Source organism: Budorcas taxicolor, chromosome 4 (genome assembly GCF_023091745.1).
Source record: "Budorcas taxicolor isolate Tak-1 chromosome 4, Takin1.1, whole genome shotgun sequence".
In the NCBI taxonomy this organism is placed as follows: domain Eukaryota; kingdom Metazoa; phylum Chordata; class Mammalia; order Artiodactyla; family Bovidae; genus Budorcas; species Budorcas taxicolor.
In genome coordinates, this window is record NC_068913.1 from 119,442,510 (window position 1) to 119,469,770 (window position 27,261).

Consider the following 27,261-nt stretch of genomic DNA (forward strand, 5'->3'; position numbering starts at 1 on the left):
ACTTAGCAAATACCTTATGAATTACAAACAGGATTATACAAACAAAAACCTCAGGAAAAGTCTCCACAGCAGGAAGAGCTGGAAAAAGGATGTATTGTGAATGGGAGGCTGGAGGTAGGGGTGCAGGGTGGGGGGTGGTCTGAACAGAAACCAGTGCGGAAGGAAGGGCCGGCAGTGGCAGAGGAAGGTTCATACACATGAGTAAGAGATGCTCAACCTTTAGCAGGTGTCAGACTGAGGAAGACGTGAGCAAAGACACACTAGGAGGCTCGCAGCAAGAATAAAGGCTCGGATCTTCCCATCGACCAGCACATTGCTCCATCACACACAGACACAACTTGGTAAGATTTCTGATCCTCAGCATTTTAACAAAAACACAGAAAGCATAGACTTAGGAAGCAACCAGCTTACTTACAAAGGTTCACTGACCAGACTGCTGTGAAATCTGTGGTTGACAAGCTCTGATCGACGAAGATGAAATAATGCCTTTAAATTTTACTAGGGAAATTATTTGAAACCGAGAATGTGACACCAAGTTAAAAGTTGATACAACCCTGAAGACAAGAGAAAGACATTTGCAGACTCTGATTCAGAAAATCTACCAAGAGTTAAATCTCTCTGAAGGAGCTGATGGTCCAGCAGAAATGACAGCAGAAATGATACACAAGGCACAAGGTAACAGGGCTCAGAAAGAATGACAAACAAACCGGAGGACTTCTTTTCATTGTTGAGAGCATGGCTGAGAAATGCAAAGGCGATTGTTAAGAGATTACCTTTAAGGAAGCAGGAGCACAGAATGAAAACAAACAAACCCTTGAGCTAAAGCCCCACACGATGTTCAGTAGAGCAGTAGCTGGCAATAAAGAGAACAATCCTGAGATCCTCCAAGAGAGGAGCAAACCGTCACAAGCGAAGTGTCGCGATCAAACTTCTCAACAGCAACCCCCCAAGCCAGACGTCAGTGGGGCAAAATATTGGGGGGGTATCTATTACCCGACTAAAATGGTACACCCCTCTGAATGAGCAAGCATGAGAGTGGGGTAAAGGCATATTCGGGTACGGAAATCCCCGAGAAACCAACTCTGTCTCAGCGAGTTACTTGAGGGTGTGCTCCCACACAACACGAGAGGCATCTAATGAAGGAAAGCGGTGGCGTCTAGGAAGCAGCAATTCCAGCTCCAACGAGGGGAGCAGGGCATTTTCGGCACAGTCAAGGGTTCAAGTTCCAGATATCACACCGTGGCCGGGCCAGAGCATTAGACCCCCGTGGAGCGGGAGGAGGAGGGAGCCGGGGATAAGAGAATGGATGGGCCTCCTGGCAATTTCACCAGACTGAGAGTGTTAGAGCTGAAGGGACGCTGGAGAGTGAAATTGTGTGTGATAAATACACAAAAATGTGAACTTGTTGTCTGTGGGGCAGGGGAATGGAGGGTAGAACTTTGATGTTCTCCTTTTTTATAATTAATAATGCATTTGCACTCTTGATAGTAAATACATAGGTGGTGGCTGCTGCGCTTCAGTCGCTAATACGCTACACGCAGTCGTGTCCCACTCTTTGCGACCCGGTGGACTGCAGCCCGCCAGGCTCCTTTGTCCATGGAATTCCCCAGACAAGAATACTGGAGTGGGTTGCCATTTCCCCCCGCCCCCCCCCCCCCAGGGGCTCTTCCCAACCCAGGGATCAAACTTGCAGCTCTTGGGTCTCCTGCATGGGTGGGCAGATTCTTTACCACTTGCACCACCTGGGAAGCCCTTTAGCTGTGTGTAAGATGGTTGGGTAGACATTGACGTTTAGGTCTGCATAGTGGGGTTCAGGCTGAGATGACTGATTGACAGGAAGAACGTGCAGGACCCAGGGCAGGCATGTCTGAGAGGCCCCCACATGGACGGGTCTAGAGGAGACTGGAGTGGAGGGTCAGCAGACTCAGTGCGGCCACAACACCTGCTCATGTCCAGGAAAGGAGGGGATGTCCTTGGGGAGGTGTTCAAACCTTCGAGCAAAGGAAATCTAAAAAGGAGTGGACATATGTAAACTTATGACTGATTCACTTTGCCATACAGTAAGAAACTAACACACCGTTGTAAATCAACTATACTCCAGTAAAAATTAGCAAAAATAACCTTCCATCAACACGAGATGGCATGAGGCATTTGTTAGACCAGGACAGCAGAGTCAAGGGAAAGCACTGTGGCCGGACGTCAGCCTCAAAGGGGACTGTGTTATGAAGAGCAGGGAAGGTGATGCTTGGATTGACAAGAAATTCTTGACAAATAGAGCTCAGTAATGATAGTGGCATGCCTGCACAATGAGGAGAGTTCCAGGTTTTTACAATTAAATTATATATAATAAAGCATTGGTGCTTTCCGTCTCCAAAGGTTTTCAAACATTCAGGAATCCCCTTCCCAAAGAACCCACCTACCTCTTTCCTTCTGCTAAAGCAATCTATTTTTAGGCAACAGCAAAAGAAAAAGTGATGGTATCAGTGTTCAGAGGATTTTTTTTTTTAATTAGTGGTGCTCTCATCATAATTTCTACTATTTTTCCCAGTAGCCCATGTATCATAGTCACATTTTCAGTTTAAATATGCCTTGTGGGCTAGTCTAGGAGCCTCCACACCATTTACAATGTTGTTTTTATGGGAACATGTGCTTAAATTAAAGTAATTGAATTACAAATAAAATGTGGCGGCACACACTTTAATTTTAATAAGGGATTTCATGTTTATATGAATGTATTTTTGTTCAACAAAAAAGCATCTGTCTACTTTTTGGCCAGTAGCTGATAAATAATACTGAAAGGCAAGTAATCCATCGTATGGTCTATACTCATCTCTTTCTGACTTCAGGCTCAGGGTTGCAGAGTGGCTAATGGGCAGAGAGAGAGAGAGAGACATGGTGGCTTTGCTAAGTCACGAAAGGCCCAGCCCGCCCCAAGTCCCAGGGGCAAGTCTACGAGGCAAAAATAGAATTGAAATGATTTTTAGGGGTCTGCCACTTTTTGAATGCTGCTAGTGAGCATAATGACTGGCTAGGACCTTCTCAAGTTGCAGACGGTGCTACGTACGTCCTTCATCCCCATCAGCACGTAAGTACGGCAGTAACCAGCTACCTCTCTGCTGATTTTAAAGATACACGAGGGTGGGCCCTTTAATGAGGATATACAATAGCTTTGGGAACAATGGATGCCAATACTGATCAACTTGGCAGTGGGAACGAGGCATCAACAAGCTGACTGTAATGCTCTGTGTGCAATTATTCTTTTTGTTCCTCTTTTATCTCCTTCTTAATGTTTCACGGCAAACTAAACAGCTAAGAAATTGCAAATGCGGAACAGCGCATAATCCTTATTATTATGGTTAATTAAATAACACTCTCCGTGACACGTCACGGTAATTATCCTCCTTCCTCTCACTCTGCTTCTCCCATTAATTTAGTTCCTAAATTTATTTCTGAACTATGGGCTTTAATAGATAGTTATTTTAATGAGGTCTTTAAAAATGCATGTGTTGTTGATCAGCTTGCTCTTAAGATGCGTGGGGAATGTGACATAGATTTCAGATCATTTAAAGGTAATTTAAAGAAAAGCCCACCGTTTCTCAGAAAATAATTGAGAAAGTAATAGGACGGGTGTTCACGATTAAGACGTGAGCCAAGACTTAGCAATTTCCTTTAAATGTTGGTTTTTCTTCTATTGAGATCTTATCTAATTTGATTTCCTTTCTCGTCCTCAGTCTGATCGACCAGCTATGATCCAAATGCTTTGTGAGTTTTAAAATTATGCTGTGCAGGAAGTACAGCGCAGGACCAAACAGCCGCACTGGCACAGCCCCCGAGGCTGGTGAGGACATGAGGGCATCTCGCGCTTTCATCAGGCTGTGCCCACACGGCGCCATCCCGCCACCGTCACCCCCGCTCAGGTGCCAACACCCTCAGGCTCACTTCCCTTCGCAGGACCATGATAAACCCCGAGGAGAAGATCTAAGCCTTTTTCACCTTGGGATACAATTAGCTGACAGCCCGCACGGCTCTTCTGGACAGGGGTTTCTGTAGGGTTTACAGACTTTTAAGATTTATTTTTAATTGTTGCTGTTGTTCAGTCGCACAGTTGTGTCCAGCTCTTTGAGACCCATGGACTGCAGCACGCCAGGCCTCCCTGTTCCTCATTATCTCCCGGAGCTTGCTTAAACTCACATCCATTGAGTGGATGATGCCATCCACCCATCTCATCCTCTGTCGCCCCCTTCTCCTCCTGCCTTCAACCTTTCCCAGCATCAGGTCTTTTCCAGTGAGTCGGCTCTTTGCATCTGGTGGCCAAAGTACTGGAGCTTCAGCTTCAGCATCAGTCCTTCCAATGAGTATTTAGAGTTGATTTCCTTTAGGATTGACTGGTTTGATCTCCTCACTGTCCAAGGGACTCTCAAGAGTCTTCTCCAGCACCACAATTTGAAAGCATCAAATTTTCAATATCTTTATGAAACAAGCAACAAAACAAACAAAACCCAAAACAAAGGATATTTTAATTAAAGATGAAACAAGGGGAAATTATTTTGAAACTGAGATTTACATTTCCAAGAAGAAATAAAACCCAGGCCACACACGTCAATGTTTGTGATTTAAGCTCTGTGACGCTTCCCTAGTGGAGTGCATATATGCGTGTGTGCACGTGCATAACTGAGTCACCGGGCTGTACGGTGGAAATAAACACAATACTGTAAATCAACTACAGTTCAATAAGAAAATTTTTTTGAAAAGTTCCACTCAGAAGCCTCACATGACCAAAGCCCAGAGCCTTGTTTCCAGGGATGTCTTTTACTTTGCATTTGTGTTTTGATAGTACGTGTATATTTGTCTTCTGAGGCCTCTTATCTAGTGTCTTTGTTTCCATGGTGAATTCAGAACAAGCCAATTCTTACCACTGCTCATTAGAAACTAATTTCTTTATCCAGAATTACATTTCTGGCTTTTCTTGCATTAATTATCTCAAAGAGTGAGGTGACATGCATTGAAGTTCTGCAAGTAACTTCCCCAAGCCAACGGCATTTAGTAAGAAGGAGCACACTGAGGGTAGCCAAATGCAAGTCAGAATTTGCCAGTGATCAGTGAAATAACACGGTCAACATTGTTTATGCTAAGGCTGAAAGTAGAGGTGAGAGCAATACAGCTTTCTCTGACCCATGACCACCTATGCATTGGGGTCCTGGAAGTAAGGGCTCTCATATTAAACCTTCACATAAGCAAAAGCATCTAACTCAGCAACCCAATGAAGCAGCTTTCCTTCAATGCTTGCTGACTGATGAAAACGAAACGGTTACTGCAGATTTAACTGCCTCCTCCTTGGAAGGGGCCTGTGAGTGGCACCTGAGGCCTGAAACTCTTGATTCTAGTTCCTACATCTTTTACCTTAAATTGTGTGGACGCTACCACTTAAGATTCAAACTAGAGAAGTGACCAGATGGAGTTTGCAATCCTGGCCTTTCTTGCTCATTTTTAAATAGTTGGATATTTCTGCAGTCCGTGGGGTCACAAAGAGTCGGATACCACTGGGCGCCTGAACGACAGCAATACATGTTGCCGTCCACTCCCAACTTGGGTGGCACAGAGGCCACGCGGACGTCCACTCCTCTAGGCAGAGTTTGCTGTTGTTGTTTGACAATCACATGTTTTAAAAAAGGGGGCTAGGATGGCACCTCGTAAACATTCTTGGAAGGAAATTCCCCGAAAGCCAGAGGTTGCACACTCAGTAACTGGACTGGCATCTCGAGAGGCAGTCCCTCCAAGACCATCTCCCTGAACCACAGCCCTTCCCAAGGCCAGGCTTGGCTTTCTACTCGTCACAATCATTCAGTATGTTTCTGAAGCCTGCGTTTGGATGATCTAAGTACTAAGTGGAAAGTGGCACCATCTGTGTGGATTAAACTTGACTCACAACGTGCCACACAGCTCTCATTCTCAGAGCAACTGCTCAAGCTGTTCTTAGAAATCCCATAGATACGGTCAACTCCGATGTCACTGGAGCTGATCGAGGCTGCCATTTGATTCCAACTACTCCTACAGTGTCCTGAATGAAGGTGAACCCTAGCAGCAAGTACAGCGAGCCTTGCTCTGGCTCTGAGAACTCCTTTCGAGGTGTTGGACTTCCACTGGGGAAAAGTTGCTCTGCCTGTAACCCTGCAAACCTCCTTTCCATCTTGTATGTTTGTTGTTTGTTATTCAGCGGCTCAGTCATCTCCGACTCTCTGCGACCCCATGTACTTCAGCACACCAGGCCTCCCTGTCCATCACCAACTCCCAGAGTTCACCCAAACCCACATCCATCGAGTCAGTGATGCCATCCAGCCAACTCATCCTCTGTCATCCCCTTCTCCACCTGCCTTCAATCTTTCCCAGCATGAGGGTCTTTTCCAGCGAGTCAGCTCTTCACATCAGGTGGCCAAAGGATTGGACCTTCAGCTTCAGCATCAGACCTTCCAGTGAATATTCAGGGTTGATTTCCTTTAGCACTGACTGGTCTGATCTCCTTGCTGTCCAAGGTATTCTCAAGAGTCTTCTTCAGCACCACAGTTGAAAAGCATCAATTTTTTGGTGCTCAGCCTTTTTGTTTAACATTGCAGAACCCCGCACTAACTTTGCCTCACTGTGTTTCTCTGTAACCATAGCATCTTCAAGGCCAATGTCCTCTGTCATATCCCTGTGGAGGAAGCTGCTGAGGTGGTGGTTCTCCCATGCAAACTCGTGGCTCAGAATGAAAATTCCCACACTAAGGCAAAGTGAACCAACTCATACCCAACCCCAGTGCTTCTCAGCTGTGCGCACATAAGCACACTAGTTTACAGTCTGGTTCCCCAGATTGTGGGGTAATATTAGCCTTTGCCTCATAGATCTTTGCAAGGATCAATGAGCTCATGGATGAAAACTGTTTGCAACAACAGGGCAAATAGTCAGTGTTCAAGAAATGTCAGCTACTGTTGTTATTTGCCAGGTAAACCATGATACAGTATCTGTGGCCAGTGCTGCGTCCCCGTGGACCGGCCATGTCAAAGGGGACCTAATCGGACTTGGGCTTACTTGGTACATGGGACCTGCCCATTCAGCTCCCCAGCTTGCTTCAGCAGGTGCTGTGTGCTTTCTTCAAATTGCTTATTATCTTTCCTGTTCTGATCCAATTTCTGAAAACTAACGCAAGAGAGAGCCCGCCTGCCAGTGCAGACGATATAAGAGATGCGGGTTCGATCCCTAGGTTGGGAAGAAGCCCTGGAGGAGGGCATGTCAGCCCACTCCAGCATTCTTGCCTGGAGAACCCCATGGACAGAGGAGCCTGGTGGGCTACAATACATAGGATCAGAAAGAGGTGGACACGACTGAAGCAAGTTAGCACGCAACCCAAGAGAATCCATAGGAAGAGAGACTCAGTGTATCTCCAAGATCATCACACACCCCTCACACCCCCAATTCACTCAGCACCATGCAAAGTCCTCCTTCATCCAATCCCACAGGCTGAAAGATGGGTATAGAAATAGGACTCGGGAGGAAAAAAATGGGAGAAAGTGAGAGACGGATGAGAGGAGAAAAGGCGGGCTCTGTGTCCACGATGTGCGGTTGGTCTGAGATTCATTCCCTCCTCCCTCTTCACTCCCTTCCCTCCTCCACACCCCTCCCCCCACACATCCCTTCCCCTCCCCCTCCTCGGCACTCAGCCCTGACCACACTTGGTCCAAACCAACTCCAGCCACACCGTGGACCACTTGGTTTCTTCCCAGATTCAAAGCCTAACTGTGGTCAAAACCAACCCTTTTTATTCTATTAGGGTTTACATTTGTGATTCAAACAATGTTTAGAAGATCACAATTTGACATTACTCCCTAAGTGGTAGATTTAAGGCGTTTTGAGCTGACTATGTTATTTTCTCGTGCACAAACCAACCCGGATATTTGGCTGCATGTGCAAATGTGTTCAGACACGTGAGTTCCGATGGAGTCCCAAAGAACAACTCCCTTTCAGAAGAGCTGTGTGGCTTACGCTGTGTTTCCAAGGCCCTAGGCTTTCAGGAGGCTGTTGCAGGCTAAAGACGAGATAAACCTTCTCCACTGATCTTTTTTATTCCACAGCCATAAAAGAAAATGCTGGACCCTTCCATTATGTCTTTTCTCCTTCTCTCATCCCTGCTCTCCACCCACCCCCAGCCTCTCTTGCACGGTCATTAGAAGCAAACAGAGGACCACACTTCTACCTTTTAATTGGGTGTTTAACAGGACAGTGTTTGAAAGCAATTAACGGGGAAAAACATTTTTGTCCTGTTTTATCAATTGGTCTTCAAGAAAAATGCCAACCCAAGGTAATGATTCTGTGCGAGCCAGGAACCTGTTGTCCTTTTCACTTTTTCCCATGTCACAATTTATTCACTGAATTCACTCTCCAAATTACCGCAGAGCTGATTGTCTCTCTGAGAGTGGAAAATGAGTTCGGCCTCCTCCGGCTTCCCCTTCATCTGACGCCCGCTTTTGGCTTTTCTTCTGCGCTGAGTCATGTGCTACGCGAGGAAAAAAGGAGAGGACCTTCCCAACTATGTGAAGTGGCTGGAGTGGCTTCTTGGTACCTGTGAAGAGCCCCCTCGAAGCAGCTTAGGGGACAATGGCAGATTGCGTCTGGCAGGGCTTTGTTTTGCCCACATGATCTATTTCGCACGCATCCAGGCAACTGATGAATGGGGATTAACGCAAGTTTTCACCTTATTGAAATGAGTGATTCAAAGCAAACAAATAGGGCTAACTAGTTAGAATATGAAATTGAAGATTCTCTAAGACCCTTTGTTATCCTGCAAGTCACATTCACTCTCAACTGAAACATAGGCAGCTGGACAGGCAAACACCAGGTCACGGGACTGTCCCCACGTTCATTTGATGTGGTCAGGATGCACGTCGGAAACACTCACCCAATCTGTGAGCATCACATAACCCACTCTCATTCGTAGGGTGACAACCTGCACCTCCATTCTCAGAACTTGCGTCAAAAATGTAATTAATCTATGTATTCAGTTCAGTTTGGTTCAGTTCAGTCACTCAGTCGTGTCCGACTCTTGTGACCCCATGGACTGCAGCACACCAGGCCTCCCTGTCCATCGCCAACTCCCGGAGCTATGTATTAGGAACCATTAAGATGACAACCTGCTTTTAGGTTATTCTGTTTTGATACAAAATTGAAGTCTTGAATCATCACAATTATCAAATCTGTCACAGATATTGTGCAGATCAAAGTCAGACTAAGGCTGGTTCCATGATGCTTTTAGTTTCTGATGCTGTAGCTTTGCTGGTTACAAGAATTTCTTTAGGATTATCATATAATAGTCCACTGTGTTGGGGTCATGTGGCAATTACCAACAAATATACGAGATTACACACAGAGATGTGCGCACACACATGCCCTGACACCTCACACACACACACGTGCACACACATCTGAGAGTCCTTGAATTCACTTGTTAAAGGGTCAGTTTCCATTGTATGTAAAGCATGAAAAGTGACCAACTTGATGAGTAGTTCATTTTCTACAGTTCTGGTTTTACACAGTCAGAATCACATCTGTTTCTCATAACTTAAATAACCTATTCATTTCCAGGCTTACTTCTTAAGCCTAACCAGAATGTGGGCTCAACTTCCTACCCCAACCCAATATTATCAGCATTGTTGCAATAAAAGAAAACAAATCCTGAAAGGAAAACTGACAGGGTTTTTTTTATATGATTACTTACAGTTATTGAAATGAAAATTTTTCTCAGATGCACAAATTTTTATTTTAACTTATTCATTTATTTTTGAAGGCCCAAAAGACATACAGCAAGTGATTATTCAGGAAACAAGAAATACAAAGAAATAACGCACACATCTTTGAAACTCATGGCCCAGGGGGAGAGAATGCGAATTTACAGGTGATGCCATGCAGTTTATCGTAAGTGTGGTGGCCCAGTCTACACAAGGGAAGCCTAGTTTATCATAAGCATTGAACTACTGGTATTGACATCCAGGGGGAAAAAATGAGTAGCTAAATTGGTAGAAGTACAGGATTCTTGTTTGAGAGGGGTGGAAAAAAGGCTCTCAGGACAGGTGTGGACGAGAAAGATTGAGAAGTCTAGTCTTTGCCAAGTGGCAAATCTGTTTATTAGAGAAACAGGATGGAAGAGGAGTTGAAGGGGCTTCCCCATCCCTGGAGGGGGCTTCCCTGGTGGCTCAGATGGTAAAGAATCTGCCTCCCATGCAGGAGACCAGGGTTCGATCCCTGGGTTGGGAAGATCCCCTGGAGAAGGAAATGGCAACCTGCTCCAGTATTCTTGCCTGGAGAATCCCGTGGACAGAGGAGCCTGGCGGGCTACAGTGGGCGGAGTCAGACACAACTAAGTGACTAACATTTGCACTTTCGCTTGTCGTCACTGGAGTGCAAGGTGAAGGGCATGAGGAGACTCAGCAGCGCAGGGGCCAAGAAGCTGCTCGTGGACCTAGAGTAGTAAGAGGGGGGTCACGGTCACAGTGCGGGACGATGGCGCCAGGCTTCACCAAGGCTCTGACTGTCCAGATACTGGGGGGCAGAGCAGAAGTGTGGAAACCAGGCGCCCCGAGCCCCGGCGTCTCTGTGAGCTAGATAATACCCAGCAGGGTCCTTGGCCTTCCCCACAGCTTCCTTGTATTTTGTAGCTCGAGGAGAGGTGTGTCCGGGTGCAAGCATCGCAGCGAAGGGCCCCAGGTCCCCTCCTGTCTCAGGGAAATGGGAAGAGAGAGGTCCTGACGCGAGGTAGGCCCGAGTGGAGGGAGAGCCAATTGCTTTGGAAACGCCGGGTCTGTGTTGTCGATGGGAACCGAAGTTGCACTGTCCGGTGGGGGTCAGTGGAAGCGGTTGGGGAAGAAGATGGAGACCAGGCCGTCAACCTAGAAGGTTCCCTGAGAGTGAAAAAGACCAGAGGGGAGGGTGCTGTGCATGTCGTTAGACCCGCGGACAGGAGGTGGAAGGAGCCGGGGTCCACGGTGATTGGGGGATGCACACACTCCGGTTTTGAGGGCTGCGGCTATGGGGGTTCGTTCTTGCTTTTCACTGGCCATCCGGGGTGAACAGTACCCAGGACAACTGTAACGACCTCTGCACTGATCTAGCTGGCCCCGCGAACCCAGTTTCCTCACCAACACAGGCACCTCCACAGCTTCTACGGAATGCTAAACTCATAGAAGAGCTGCCTTGGCTTTAAAATGAGCAAAGTCAATTATCTTTCGTACAAAAGCTCTCTTAAGCTGTACCATGGGCTTCCCTGGTGGCTCAGATGGTTAAGAATGGTCCCTGGTCAGGAAGATCCCCTGGAGGAGGGAATGGCGACCCACGCCAGCACTCTTGCCTGGAGAATCCCATGGACAGGGGAGCCTGGTGGGCTACAGTCCATGGGGTCACAAAGAGTCGGATGTGTCTGAGGGACCAACACTTTCACTTTCATACAATATACTTGAAATCTGATGAGAAAGGACAAGTCAGGGAGGTCAAAATCCAGTAAAATTCTAATCTGTTATTTGAAAACATGTTTTTGCCATCGCCAGTGAAATCTTACCTATTTTTTGGTTGAACTAAGGATTTAGTTTTCATTGTAGTATCATCTTCAGATTTGCATTTCAAATAGACAAAGATAAAGAAACGCATGGTGAACAGCCATGAGTGAGTGAACGAGGGAAAGTCGCTCAGTCGTGTCTGATTCTGCGACCCCATGGACTACACAGTCTGCGGAATTCTCCAGGCCAGAATACTGGAGTGGGTAGCCTTTCCCTTCTCTAGGGAGGGGATCTTCCCAATCCAGGGATCGAACCCAGGCCTCCCGCATTGCAGATAGATGCTTGACTAGCTGAGTCAAAATGGAAGGCCATGAACACCTATAAATGTTACAGAAGTTGGTTGTACAGGTTTTTAACTTCATATACATGTCATCGTACCAGAGGTAAAAGTTTCAACTCAGTAACACAGTATTTTTACTTACATTTATTTATACTCACAGATGACATTCCAATTCACTCATTTTTACTGTTACATCATATGTGATTATATGAATAAACCATGATTTTTTCCTTTTTTTTTTGTCTGTAGGTGGCTTCCAAGTTTTGCCACAGTGAACCAGGCTGCGGTGGCCCCTCCAAGGCTTGCCTCCTGCCAGCAAGGACACGGGAGTTTCTCTGGGGGGGGATCCACACTTGTGAATCTTTACAGATGATTTCTCAGAAAGGTAAAGGCTATGCGAGTTGTAAGTCAAAGACAATTCTGTTTTAATATCCAGAAAAAGAACGGTTATCAACATTTTATCCTTTAGTTGTTGCTTCATTTACTTGAAGAAGGATCAGGAAATTAATTTTTCTCAAAGATAAGATGTTCAACTTGATTGAGGATGATTAATGCCCTCAACAAATTAAATACTGAATTCACAAAACTCGTTACTCTTTAATCTACAGAAGATCTGCACTGAGATGACGCTGGATGCAGAGACAGGACACTCTGCTTCCACCAGCGGGAACGGCAGAAAGCTTGGAAATGACACACGGACTTGCCTAATGGCAATGTTGTTGTTTCTTAGTCACTAGGTCGTGTCAGACTCTTTGGGACCCCGTGGACGGCAGCCCACCAGGCTCCCCTGTCCATGGGATTCTCCAGGCAAGAACACTGGAGAGGGTGGCCATCTCTTTCTTCAGGGCATCTTCCCAATTCAGGAGTTGGACCCAAGTCTCCTGCACTGAGGGCAGATTCTTTACCACTGAGCCACCAGGGATATGTACAACTTAAAAATCACGTTTAACATGAGACAGTTGACCCTCCAGATCAAGGTGTCAGAGCGAGGCTGAATTAAGAGCCAGGGGACTGAGCTTTGGAACTGTCTTAACAACCTGGGGATGACCTTGAGCCAGCAACCTCCCCGGGGTCCGCTGCCTGCTCTGGGAAAGGAGAGGGGGCGGTGACTAAGCAACACCCCTCTCAGGCCCCACCCCTGGCCCCAGAGCACAGCAGATGCTGCAACTGAGCCATCGCTCTGGTTTATGTCAACCATCCAAAAATCCGTGTGCCGTGCCTGGACCACGTGTCAAGGCCTGTCCTGGCTCCATCACCCGTGACTGGTGGAAATGGGTGTGTCAGGGGCACGTGCTCACTGCATGGGACTCGGGGTTGGAAACATGAGTTGTTAGGACAGCCTCCTGCTCCACTGCCCGAGGAGACGGACCCCCTCCCCCCTCACCTCTGCACCCGAATGCTACCCAATCCAGTGAATTAAACAGAGAAGCTCAGGAGTCACATGATACATAATCGTGTCTCCTTCCACTCACTGTGGGTTTTTTCCTGCTACCTGTTTCTTTTCCTGCCCTTGGGATATTGCAATACGGACTTAATGTAAATTAGTGTGAATTTGAACAAGGCTTCACTGGGCATTAAGAATGTATTGCCAATTCCAAAGCCATCATCAGTCACAAAATCAGCTAGTTTCTGTAGCACTAGAGCCGTGAAAACAATGGAGGTCACCCTTACCTCCCCAGGATAGATGAGTTCACGAGGTACCTACAGAGCGACGATAATTGCAATAAATATAAAAACTCCATATGTCCTATTTCAACAGACATATCCTTTGAGGGAAGATAAAACGGGCAGCTGTGTCTTTCCAAAGCAATTTATACAATAGGGTTTTTAAATCTCTACACCACTTTAAAAGGAAATTTAAAAAGTAGTATATTACCATTATGCACTAGCCATCAGAAATTATCTTAAAATTGATTAAAGTATTACTTATCTTAAGTACTGTTGACCTATTTTCCTTCAAGCCTGTCATCTGTGTCTCTAGGATATACAGTTTGTAGGGAAACAGAAGATCAATGTGGACCCTAGAAGCTTCTTCCTGAAGAATAATGACCACACGCTATAGCTTACCACTCTCCTGGATCATAAGCCGGTGCACAACCCTGAAGATATATAACAGGAGCAGAGTTATTCACTCGAGGTAGGAAAACGTGCGGCTCTTCAAGCCAGCGTGAAGCCAACCCTTGAATCACTTTCAGGTCCTAGGCGTATGTCTGAAAGCGAAGTCTTTGTGATCCACAGGTAACATCTAGGCCAACAAACGCAATTCAGTGCTTACCTGTAAATTTTTCTTATTTGCTGTATTTACTGTGTCACATTTTATAACAGTATTAATTGTAATGTGAAATGCTTTCTTTTAGTCATAAGGAGAGTTTGTGTTGCTGTTGTCTGGTCACTAAGCTGTCTCTGACTATTTGTGACCCCATGGACTGCAGTCCATGTCCAGGCCCCCCATCCCTCACTATCTCCCAGAGTTTGCCCAAGACTATGGTAATGCTAAAGTCAATCGATAATGCGATCTAACCATCTCATCCTGTGTTGCCCTCTTCTTTTGCCTTCAGTCTTTCCCAGTACGAGGGTCTTTTCCAACAAGTCGGATCATTGCATCAGGTGGCCAAAGTATTGAAGCTTCATCTTTAACATCAGTTCTTCCAGTGAATATTCAGAGTTGATTTCCTTTAGGGTTGACTGGTTTGATCTCCTTGCAGTCCAAAAGACTCTCAAGAGTCTTCTCCAACACAATACAAAAGCATCAATTCTTTGGTGCTCAGCCTTCTTTATGGTCCAACTCTCATATCTGTACATGATGACTGGAAAACTCATAGCTTTGACTATATGGAAACTGCTTCAGTTTGTCAGCAAACTGATGTCTCTGCTTTTCAATACGCTGTCTAGGTTTGTCATAGGAGACCTAGTTCTTTCTAAATATATCATCAACGAATGGAGCATTTTAAGGCAGATAACTCCTTGACCATATTATTAAAGTCAGGATTGAGTTAGACAAGAAGGTGGCAAACTGAGCTGTACAGAGTCCCAGGGGTGCGAGTTCCTCAAACGATTCCAGGCACTTCTTTTGCAAGAGGCATCACACTTTTCTTACTGTGTTTCTGCATCAGGAGTCTAATTGTACATATCTAGATACAGTTAGAAGAGCAGTACTCCCTGTTATGTGCTCCCCAAGGGGTTCAGTGGGTGAAGAATCCGCCTGCAGTGCAGGAGACGCAGAACACAGGGGCTCAATCCCTGGGCTTGGAAGCTGCCCTGAAGGAAGGCCTGGGAACCCACTCCAGCATCCCTGCCTGGGAAATCCCATGGACAGAGGAGCTCAGCAGGCTACAGCCCATAGGGTCACAAAGAGCTGGACAAAACTGAAGCGCCTAAGCCTGCACACACGCCCTGCCCATTATAACAACACTGGAATTCTCTGGCTGCACCTCCTTTTAGACAACGTGGTAGACTAGATGCTATTCAGTCACTGGATCGCTTCTGACTCTCTGCAACCCCATGCACTGTAGCCCGCCAGGCCCCTCTGTCTTTGGAATTCTTCAGGCAAGAATCCTGGAGTGGGTTTCTACTTCCTTATTCAGGGGATCTTCCCAACCCAGGGAGTAAACCCTGGTCTCCTGCATTGTAGGCAGATTCTTTATCACCGAGCCACCCACCAAAGAAGCCCATGGCAGACTAGACATTCTGATAAAACTTTTGGGGACAAGACATTTAAAAACGCTAGATTAAATAGGCAAAGTTCTTTTTCTATGCAGAGCCAAAGGAACAAGAAGGTAAAGATATCCTCAGAGTCCAGGCAAAGCAAGTACAAACTTTTGGGGACAAGACATTCAAAACTTCTAGATAAAATAGAGCAAAGATCTTTCTCTACGCAGAACTGAAGGAGCAAGAAGGTAGAGAAATCCTCAGAGTTCAGGCAAAGCAAGTGCTGAAGGCAGAGAGTGAAGCTGGAAGAAGCCCTTCACCCCAAAAAGAAGGAGAGCCCCACACAGGGCTGAATGCATCCATCAAGATTCCCCCTGACCTGGGCAGGGATCTTATAACAAATGAGAGGAGGAAATTAGGCCAGAGGTGTGGGGGGAGCTGAAGGGGAGCAGCCTGAGACGAGGAGGCCAAGGGTCAGCACAAGGAGAGCCTTGGAGTGGAGGGGCCACAGGAGGGCTCCCCCCTAGCAGAAACTGCCGGTGCAGGAGGGCCAGCCCTGCAAAAGCACCCCTGGCCTGGAAGAGCCCTTCTCCTCTTGCCCTCTGGTCTCCCGCCAGGCCCTTGGTGGCTACACCCGACCAGAACCAACCAGCAGGGGCAGGGCCCTGCTACCCGCTCGGTTCCCCTTCCAAGGAAGAGGAGAGCTGCTGCGTGAGCACAGCTCGCAGGGTACACCTGGTGAGGCTGGAGGAACCTGGCTTTGGGAGCACCACTCTTCGCCCCCCAAGGATGCTTCTTCAAGGACTGTCTTCTTGTGTTTTGGGGGAGTTCAAGCTCACACTTTAAGTGGGAGGGGTTCAGGGAACCCCAGATGAAGATGACTAAGGTGCTGGCCTGTTTGCCTTGCAGCTCCTCGTCCACATGGTTCTCAGCACCCACAGGTGCAGGGAAAAGTCAGCTTGAGACTGAGCCCAGAGGGCTTGGCTCCATCACTAGACACACTTATACGTATAGCGAGCTGATCTTCTTGCTATCCCAACAGGCTAGTCTACTTAAAGACATTAACACCTGCTTACTCGGTGCCATGAACTGTCTCAGACACTTCAGAAACTCAGGTCCTTCACTGCTCGTAAGGATCTGATCAGGTCGTCATCTTTGTGGAGACACTGCTGGGGACTTCCCTGGTGGTCCAATGGTCAAGACTCTGCACCTCCAATACAGGGGTGCAGGTTCAACCTCTGGTCGGGGAACTAAGCTCCCATGTGTCTTGTGGTGGGACCAAAAAGCAAATAAATAAATAAGGTCACACTGCTGGAAAGTCAGGAGTCCCCAGAGCCTCCATTCCCTAGAAGAGTATGTACGCTATTGACACTATTTCTCCTAAAGTATCTGGCACAGTTTGACTTGCCTGCATGACTAATCATCCCGAAGTTTTCAGAGAAAGATTCTTAAGCTTCTTTAATTTAATACTTATAGAACTATTCATATTTTTATGGTTCTTTGGGCACCAATTTTTGATGTTTTACTTTTCTAATAATTTGTCCATTTCACCCACCTTTAGAAATTTATTAATAAACTATTTTCTTTAAAATACATTTATTGTTTGGTTACAGCCTAAAATATATGGAGAAATAAATTCTTCATTTTTGCCACCATTAATTTTTCTTTCTCTCATTTTCTCTGATTAAATTTGCCAGGGATTTACTAACATTCATTTCTTTGCAAAGATCCAATTTTTTTTTACTTTTTTAAATCTTCTTTTTGTTCATCTCCAAGTTCATTAACTTGTGTTCTTTGTCTTTCCCATCATCCTGCTTTCTTTGAGTTTAACTTGTCATATTCCAACTACTTAAGAGAGGTACTTGGAGATTTTGAGATTTTTTTTTTCTCTTAAAAATCTATAGAAACCTGTTTGTTTTCTCTAAGCAAAGTTTTCCCTGAGTCCTACAGGTGTTAATATTGATATATTGTATTTTTATCATCCAATTAAAAACATTTTCTAATTTTCATCAAGACTTTTCTTTTGACCCATGATTATTTGAAAGTTTATTCCTTAATTTTCAAATGATTGTGTAGGGTTTTTTCTTGGGCTTTGGGTTTAAGTACATTATGGTCAAAATATATGCTCTGTATGATTTCAATTCATTGAAATATGTTGAGACATCCTTGTTTTATGGCCAGAATATAGTTTATTTTTATAAATGCTTTTCATATGTTTGAAAATAATGTGTACTCTGCAGTCATTGGGTGTAGTTTTATTTTTATTTTTTTGGCAGTGCCAAGCAGCATGCAAAATCTCAGTTCCTTGACCAGGCAGCAAACCCACGCCCTCTGCAGTGGAAGCACGGAACCCTAACCACTAGCCCGGCAGGAATTCTCCTGGGTGTAGTTTTTAAAATATATCTCTAAGGCCAATTTGCTAATTGTTGAGATGTTTTAACCTTATTGATCTCACAACCTACATAAACATTTTTAATAATTTAATAAGTTGTTTTATCGAATAATGAGGAGAGATGTTTTCAAATTCCCCACATGGCTGTGACTGTGATATTCTCTGGATCACTTTGTCAGTTTTTGCTCCCTACAACAGAGATTATCTTAGACCTCTTATGTCTTCCAGGTGACCTGAACTCTTTATTATCATGAAGTAACCTGTGTGTCTCTAGTAAAACGTTTAAATTTGATTTCTACTTTGACATTAATATAAGAACACTACGTTTTTTTGCTTTTGTTTTTTACTTTGTAAGTTCCCAAACTTTCTGTGCTTAAGGCACCCTCAAGATATCAGTAATTCTGTCAAGATGGTCCTAAGACAAAAATAAAACCAAGTTGTTCCATTTATTAAATAGGACCAAATGAATTGATAAACATCTCTGTCCTAAGAACTTGGCACCTGCTGGTCAGGGTGCAGCCCCTCGGCACCTGGAATCAGGACGCCACCCCACATTGCCAGGGCCACAGCATCTCTAAACAGTGCTTGGCACCCGCCTGTCAGGGTGCAGCCCCTCGGCGCCTGGAATCAGGATGTCACCCCGCATTGCCAGGGCCACAGCATCTCTGCACAGGGCTTGCTTTTTACCTCAGCAACTGCGGAAAGGTCAGCTTCGCAAAGATACGACATTGTCATAAATAATGTAGACATCTGATGTCGGAACCGGGAATGACTCTGAGCTATTATCTGTGCAGGGCCCAACAGATTTGGCTGTGTTCTCTCCAAAGTGTGAAGTGCCTGCGTCAGCCCTTTGAGCTTGCCCTGGAGCATAGAATGTGTGTCCTCCCATCATCTCACCTCCGGCCTCCTCGCCTCCTCGCCTGCGCGCGGCGCTTGTGAGCAGCACACTGCTGGATGCTGCTTCGTTTTCCAATCCACTCAGATACTTTTGCCTTTTTACTGAGGCTCACAGAGAACTGAACTCCACAAAGTTCACACGCTGAAATTCTGTTAATGTTATGGTATTTGGATAACGATTTGGACAGCCCTTAGGCATTCCGTTAATGCTGATTTTAACAGCAAGAGATAAACGTCTTCCCCTGTGGTGGGGGACTTTGTCACTTCCATCCAACGTGTTTGTTGGATGCTATTTTATTTTTCAATCCACTCAGATATCTTTGCCTTTTAATTGAAGCTCACAGTGAACTGAACCCCACAAAATTCGTAGGCTGAAATCCTAACTGTCAATGTCCTGGTATTTAGGTAAAGGTTTGAATAGTTTACGGCTTCCCTGGCAGCCTAGCAGTAAAGCATCCTCCTGTGACGCAGGAGCCACAGGAGACACGGGTTCGATCCCTGGTGCAGAAGATCCCCTGCCGAAGAACACAGCTACCCACCCCAGTATCCTTGCCTGGAGAATCCCACGGACAGGGGAACCTGGCAGGCTGCAGTCCATGGGACCACAAAGAGTCAGACACGACTGAGCAACTTAGCATGCGTGTACCAACCATCTTGACCCGACCATCATAGGAAGACACCCAAGAAGATCGGAATGACATCTTTCTCAAGTGAACACGGAACATTTCACCCAGACCATGTTCTGGATCATAAGAGAAGCCTCGTCAAATGTCACAGGATCGTAACAAAGCATAGCATTTCTTCGAACTACAGCAAAGTTAAACATAAAATGTTGAGAGAGATATTTCAGCACTTCCTGAACTATTTCAAAATCAGCAACACACTTCTGCATAGTGGAAGCAGCACATGCAGACGTGTCCATACCTGCATAGTGCGCATGTCAGAAGGTATGCACAGGAGGAACTGGGAAAGGATTCGAACTGAATGAAAAGCAAAGCAGAACATGATGAAGCTCTCGCGGGATGAAGTTGGAGTGCCGATTCAACGGGAATGCATGGCACCGACTCTCCCAATGGCTAACACCAGTTTCAGCAGTAAAAGATGACAATCTTCCCCTGCGGCTGGGAACCTCGCCGCTTTCATTCAACGTGTTTGCGGGAAGATTACACCATGTGGAAAAGAATAGGGAAAACGGTCCTTGTTTGACAATGACTCGGTTGTAGAGGACGCAGAATATCTTAAAGAATTTATACCAGAAAAAGTTCTCAGATGAGTGAGTTCAGCAAGTTTTTAGAATGCAAAGATATACTTGCTCACTAGTGCACAACTGAACACTGAAATTTAACACCACTGTAATAACATACAATGAAGTGAAGTGAAGGGAGCTCGCTCAGTTGTGTCTGACTCTTTGCCACCCCATGGACTGTAGCCCACCAGGCTCTTCCATCCATGGGATTCCCCAGGCAAGAATACTGGAGTGGGTTGCCATTTCCTTCTCCAGGGGAACTTCCCAACCCAGGGATCGAACCTGGCTCTCCCGCATTGCAGGCAGGCGCCTTACCCTCTGCGCCACCGGGGAAGGCCTACAGTACAATAGTTAGGGGTAAATGTGTGCATGCGTGTGTCTGCATAACACATGGATACTTAGAACTACAACATATTGCTGAGACAAGGTTTTTTTAAAAGCCTAAATAAGTAGAGAAATATGCCATGTTTATGTACCAGAACACTCAAAATGGTTTAGAGGCCAGCATCTCTCAGCTGTGATCCAGGTGTCAGCTGGCACCTCCATCACCCAGCTTGGAGGAGAGAGGACCAGGCGCCAAGCCCCTTCCCGGAGCTGTGGCCAGGCCTCGGGTCCTCACCAACAGTGACACAGAGTTAGTTCCTTGCCCCTGCACACACAGCCAGGCCTCTCAGGCCCCCCAGAGCTAGTGGCGAATGACGACAGGGCCCCAGGACAGAAGGCCCAGCGTCTATGCCGACTTCTGAGGAGGGACGGCCCACAGCAGGGGCCAAGCCCACTCGGCAGGAGTGAACCCGGGGTCCAGCCATGCCCAACATGAGACCCTGCAGCAGCATGAATTTCAGGAGGTGGGGCCCGCCCTTCAGAGATCATCGGTTACCTCCCACTTCCTAGGAGCCTGCGGCCACAGGACCACACAGCACGTGCCCGTTTCCAGTCTGCCTTCGTTCACTCACGTAATGATTTCAAGCTTCATCCATGCTGCTCTGTGTATCAGTGATGCTCCTCTTCTCACTGAGGGCTGCTCCACTGCTTGAACTCCATTGCTTGCCACAATGCGTCTGTCCATTTAGTTGCTGATGTTCCTGTTGGTTGTTTCTCGTGTTTATCCATGATAAATAAAGCTGCTATGAGAAATGATTTACAAGTCTCTGCCTAGAAGTGTAAAGGGGACACATGGAGAAGGGCAAGCTGCTGACCCTCTTGGGCTTTACCCCTCACCCCAGACGCGCCTGCCTCGCTCCCACTTGAGATAACGTCCTCATCAGTGGCTGAGCATCTTGAGACTGTGCATCACCCCGAATCTTACCTTACTCTCAGGGCCGGGTTTGTAGGAAAGGCCAGCAGCCCAAAGTTTGTTGCTGTTCAGTGGCTCAGTCGTGTCCGACTCTTTGTGACCCATGGACTGCAGCACGCCAGGCTTCCTGTCCTCACTATCTCCCAGAGCTTGTTCAAGCTCATGCACATCGAGTCAACAACATCATCCAGCCCTCTCATCCTCTGCCGTCCCCTTCTCCTCCTGCCCTCAATCTTCCCCAGCATCAGCGTAATTTTCCAGTGAGTCAGCTCTTCGCATCAGGTGGCCAAAGTATTGGAGCTTCAGCTTCAGCATCAGTCCTCCCAGTGAATATTCAGGGTTGATTTCCTTTAGGATTGATTGGTTTGATCTCCTCACAGTCCAAGGGACTCTCAAGAGCCATCTCCAGCACCACAGTTTGAAAGCATCAATTTTTTTGGTGCTCAGCCTTCTTTATGGTCCGCCTTACTCCTCATTGAATCGAGACTTGCTTTTTTCTTTTGTGGATAACTTAATTACTTGACCACATGATCCTCTTGAATTGTCATTCTAAACTTTTATTCGTGATTCCCAATTCCAGTTGGTAATCAGCAGATAGAAAGTGTTCCAATTAGAGAAATCAAATTAATTCTTTTTTAAATAAGGAGAAAAAACTACTTATTCTGGACTCCTGGGAAGCAGAAATTAGGTGGGATTCTTAAAATGAAAAGGACAATTATCTTTCCTTCATTTACTTCATCTTCCCTTTCTTTCCCTGTGTTCTCCACTCCCTGTAGCCCAAGAAATTACCAGAGGAGGAAATCGCGCCACGTGTCACACTCCCCACCGAATTCTGCCACCAACTGTGACTTTGGCTTTGCTGACAGATTAGAACAGAAAGTCCAGAAAGTTAGGAACTCAGTATCAGATGTTCAGGACAAAACAGGTGCTGCCTTGGCGTCCATTTGTTGGTTGTGGTGGGATTAAAGGGTGAAGGACGTGGGACAGAATGCCTTGGACCATCCCACCCTTCCCGTCCTATGACACTTCACTTTAAGTTGCTTTTCCCTTATCAGGCATTTATTATATTAGAATTGCTTCATAAAATCTTACTATTCTTCTCAATGATGAGCCACTAAGGATCCAGGCAGAGTTATAATTACTTCAATCAAGACATCCTGTAACCTGTCATTCTCTTCCACTTTACAACTATGTTCAGAAAAGGCAGTTGAAACCACTAGACACAGAGGCTGAAATTCCGGCTTTCCTGTAAGAGCCGTCAGCAATGGCGAACATCTTTTCCAAGGGTTTTTAGTCCTGGTTTGCTGATGGTAACTCCCTTCTCAGCTCCTTTCGTGTCATCCTTGTTCCGGAGACCAGTCAACAGGCTCTGTCCCAGACCAAAACTTCATGAAAATCATCACTGTGGTGAACTTATTTTCGGCCTAGCTCCCGATTTTTAAAAAGTGAAAGTGAAAGTCACTTGGTTGTGTCCGACTCTTCGTGACCCCGTGGACTGCAGCCCCCCAGGCTCCTCTGTCCATGGGATTCTCCAGGCAAGAATCCTGGTGTGGGTACCATTCCCTTCTCCTGGCAATCATCCTGACTCAGGCATCGAACCCGGGTCTCTAGCATTGGAGGCGGATTCTTTACCATCCGAGTCACCAGGGAAGCTCCTAACACAGCATACCTGAACATCTAGTAATGTTCCATGTGAAACGGAAACACTGTACTGTATTTTTAAAGCATGTTCAATCCCGAATCCCTCATTATTCCATTTGCAGAGGGTCCTCTGAGCAATGGTTGGATCAACAGGGCCACCTAATGCCCCAGTGACCGTGAGCGTTGGGGACACAGGAAGCTGAGTTCAGCCCCCTTGTTCTTCCAAGGAGGGGCAGGAGCAAGGGCAAGGAAACACCCCATGGCCTTGTTAACCTAAATAACAGCAGGCTTTCCCATCAGGACCACCAAGACAACTCAGAGGTGAAGAAAGTTAAGACAGGACGCGGTGGCTCGGTTAAAAACAGAAACAGGATTGTGAAGTCACCACGGGACTTTGAAGCGATCTAATAGAGAAACCACAGTGTTCTCTCATTCCAAGCCAACGAGTCTTGAAACAACCTCAGGGTTAATTTTAGAAGATGCTGAACGTGGAGGTTTTCATGGTGGAGGCTACAGTGGTTTCTCTGAGATGAAGAGCTAAGAAATAAACATAGAAGAAGACTGCTAGGTGTTGGTAAGGCCGAGAGCACTGACACTCTCGTAAGCCTGCTCCTCCCAGGAAGGCGCGCGTCCGGGCATTTCTGGTGCAGCCACTGAGCACAGGGCAGCTGGCAGCGAAGTGCCAGGAGCTCCCAAGCACCGGAGGGTGAAAACCTGCGTCTGATTCCTTCAGCCACCAGAAACAGCCTCGGACCCGACAGTTCAGGGCGCGTCCAGGTCTCTGCGCAGATGACGGTCTCTGCACAGCCGTCGAGCGTGTGGACGGCTGTGGAGGAGGCGCTCGGGACTGAAGGCGGACGCGTGGTCAGAGCTGACTGGTCACACGCTTGCCCTGTGATGAGCTTGTTACAAAAAGGGGGGTTCAGGATGGGGGACACGTGTACACTGATTCGTGTCTATTTATGGCAAAAGCCACTACAATATTGTAAAGTAATTAGCCTCCAATTAAAAGAAAGAAAGAAAGAAACTGGACCCTTGAATTCTCACACCTTTTCTCAGCGCAGGCAGTCATGGTCTCCGTTTATCAGAGCTGAGGGGCTTGGGTGCAGGGGTGACAATACTGCCCAGGGTGAGCTGAGGCCGGAACCCCAGCTGTGGCCAACCCCTGCACCCGGGTGTTCCCGGGTGGACTGAGAGGGAAGCAGGGCCTCCTCACTCCCCCCACAGCCCTAACCCCTGTCCTGCCAGCCCCTGCCCAGGGACCCGTCTGCTCCTGCTGGCCCAGAGAAGTGATGCTAGACCAAAAGCAAATTCAAGCGATTTTCTCATTTGAGTTCAAAGTGGGTCATAAAGCAGCAGAGACAACTCACAATGTCGACAATGCGTTTCGAGCAGGAACTGCTGATGAGTGTACAGGGCGGTGGTGGGCCCAGAAGGTTTGCAGAGGAGACGAGAGCCTGGAAGACGAGGAGGACAGCGGCCGCCGACGGGAGCTGACCACGGCCAGCTGAGAGCCATCGCCGAAGCTGGTCCTCTTACAGCTCCATGAGAAGCTGCCAGAGAATGCAATGTCGACCTTGCCAAGGTCATTTGACATTTGAAGCAAACTGGAAAGGTGAAAAGCTCGCTAAGTGCGTGCCTCATGAACTGACTGAAAATTTTTAAAAATCACCGTTTTGAAGCGTCATCTTCTCTTATTTTAGAAAACAACAGTGAACCATTTCTTGATCAGAGTGTGAAGTGCGACAGAAAGTGAACCGCACGCAATGACCGGCGGCGACCAGCTCCGAGGCTGGACCAAGAGGAAGCGCCAAAGCACTTCCCAAAGCCAGACTTGCACCAGAAGAAGGTCATGTTCTGTGACCGCTGTGTCGGGGTCTGCCACCGGTCCGATCCGCTGCAGCTTTCTGAAGCCCAGCGAAACCACTGCACCTGAGAAGTATGCTCAGCAAGTGGGTGCAATGCCCTGAGAACCAGCTCCTGCAGCTGGTGGTGGTCAACAGGGAAGGCCCGATTCCTCTCCAGGGCAGCAGCCAGCACGCCACGCAACCAACACTCCAAAAGTTGAATGAATCAGGCTGCAAAGTTTTGCCTCATCTGCCGTATTCACCTGACCTCTCGCCAACCAACCACCGCTTCCTCAAGCATCTTGACAGCTTTTTTCAGGAAAAATGCTTCCACAACCAGCAGGAGGCAGAAAATGCCTTCCAAGAGTTCGTCGAATCCCCAAGCATGGATTTTGATGCTACAGGAATAAACAAACTTATTTCTCATTGGCAAAAATGTATTGATTGTAATGGTTCTTAGTTTGATTAACAAAAATGTGTTTGAGCCTAGTTATAAATGATTTAAAATTCACTATCCAAAACTGCAACTACATTTGCACCAGCCTAATACCAACCTGCCGCTAGGATGCTTCTCCTCACCTTTCTGCCTGTTCAAAGACCATCCATCACTCGGCAATTCTTGGAAGTCTGGAGGGATAAACTGCGTCTTCTGTAAGGGTCACTACAACTTTTCCAATTCAAAATGACCTGTCTTCTAAATGCTTATGGGCTTTGCTGTGATGGGCAGTCCAAAACGAGGTAACCTCCTGGTCATTTCTTAGGAACTAGCTCTATGTCCTCAACTATCCCCTAGCATCTTCCTTGACTGAAGCCACACGATATGGTTTGCAGCGGAGGCGGCAACGTGTCATGCTCCGCGTTATGCTGGGAACACATGTGCTCTTAGTAAGCCACTAGGCACTGCTTGCTTTTTGCACAAAATGGCAACCCACTCCAGTGTTCTTGCCTGGAGAATCCCACGGATGGGGAAGTCTCGTGGGCTGCCGTCTATGGGGTTGCACATGAGTCAGACATGTCTGAAGTGACTTAGCAGGCATTATCTTCCAAATAACTCATGAAATGTGAGAACAGAAAGGCACCTACAGGCCCTCCACCCCCCTCCGTGTCTCAGGGACACGAGGTGGTCCAGGCAGCACACTGATGTGTCTGGAACCAAAAGTGAGAAGGGGCGGGCTAGTTCTAGGATCTCAGGTTATCTGTCTCCTGTTCAGGGCTGTTTCTACTTACGCACACGGCACGAGCAGGCAAAGATCGCCCGAGCAGCAGAAGAAATGCCCAGCTCCCCCACTGTCATCTCTCCTTTAAAACAACAGTCAATCCTACCAAACTCCATTTCAAGGCTTCTGCTTCCTGGCAGGATGGACAAGCAAGGACCAGGCTCACCTTCCTGCAGGAAAAATAAACGAAGACGCCGAATGAAACACAGGAAACAGCAGTACTTTGGACCTGGTGCATCAGGCAGTGAAAAGCAGTGACCCTGAGAAATGAGGAACCAACGAGGTGACACCCACAGGGTTCTGCGACCTGTCCAGTGGTGACCACCACGCTCGTGGCTGCTGCCTCTGGGCCCGTGGGTGCTCAGAGCCTGTGTCCCCTCTCAGCCCCCGCTGGGCCCATACAGAGTGGTGCGGGGGTGCTAGGAGGATAGGTCTTACAGTCAGTAAAATATAATAATAAGTAAAGATGGTGGGAGGAACTCCTGGAAGTGATGGAAGCGTTATGTCCTAGATTGTGACAGTGGCTTCACAGGTGTGAAAGTGAAAGTCTCAGCAGCTCAGACCTGCCCAGCTCTTTGCAACGCTATGGACTGTAGCCCGCCAGGCCCCTCTGTCCATGGCATCCTCCGGACAAAAATACTGGAACGGCTTGCCAGTTCCTCCTCCAGGGGATCTTCCCGACCCAGGGATCGAACCCAGGTCTCCTGCATGGCAGGAGGATTCTTTACCAGCTCAGCCACCAGGGAATCATGGGTATGAACTTCTCTCCAAACTCACGTAGTTGCCAGCATCACATCGTACATTGTGTGTGGACCAGAGGAGCAGAGCTCTCTTTTAATCAGCAGAGTTCTCCTGTCTTCAGGTACAGCTCAGGGTAGCAGTCGGGAGGGACGCCGAGTTTGGCAGGCCGCTAGCGACCCTGCGGGAGCTCGGTGCTAAGAAACCGAGAGAGGAGCAGGGCAGGCGTTGACGGCGAGGGCGCCCTGTGCCCGGTGACTCGGGACCGGCGCCGCCCGGTCAGCAAGAGCGTGCCCAGCACCCGCGCTGCAGGAGGCCTGGCACCACGGTCCCCACGGGAAGGTCAGGGTAGCAACACCCCGCATGGAGAGGGGGAGCCAGGTTCTGGTCCCACGCTCCTCCGGTTCACCAGGGAAATCAGGATGAGCCAGAAGACCCCGACATTTGGACACAAAAGGGGGCGTGCCTCCAACCAGCAACAG

General features: G+C 47.3%; 1 pseudogene; it reads left to right on the forward strand.

The window, feature by feature from the left end:
• The first annotated feature begins 23,766 nt into the window (after window positions 1–23,766).
• On the forward strand, window positions 23,767–25,293 carry LOC128046366 (histone-lysine N-methyltransferase SETMAR-like; annotated as a pseudogene).
• The last annotated feature ends 1,968 nt before the right edge of the window (window positions 25,294–27,261 follow it).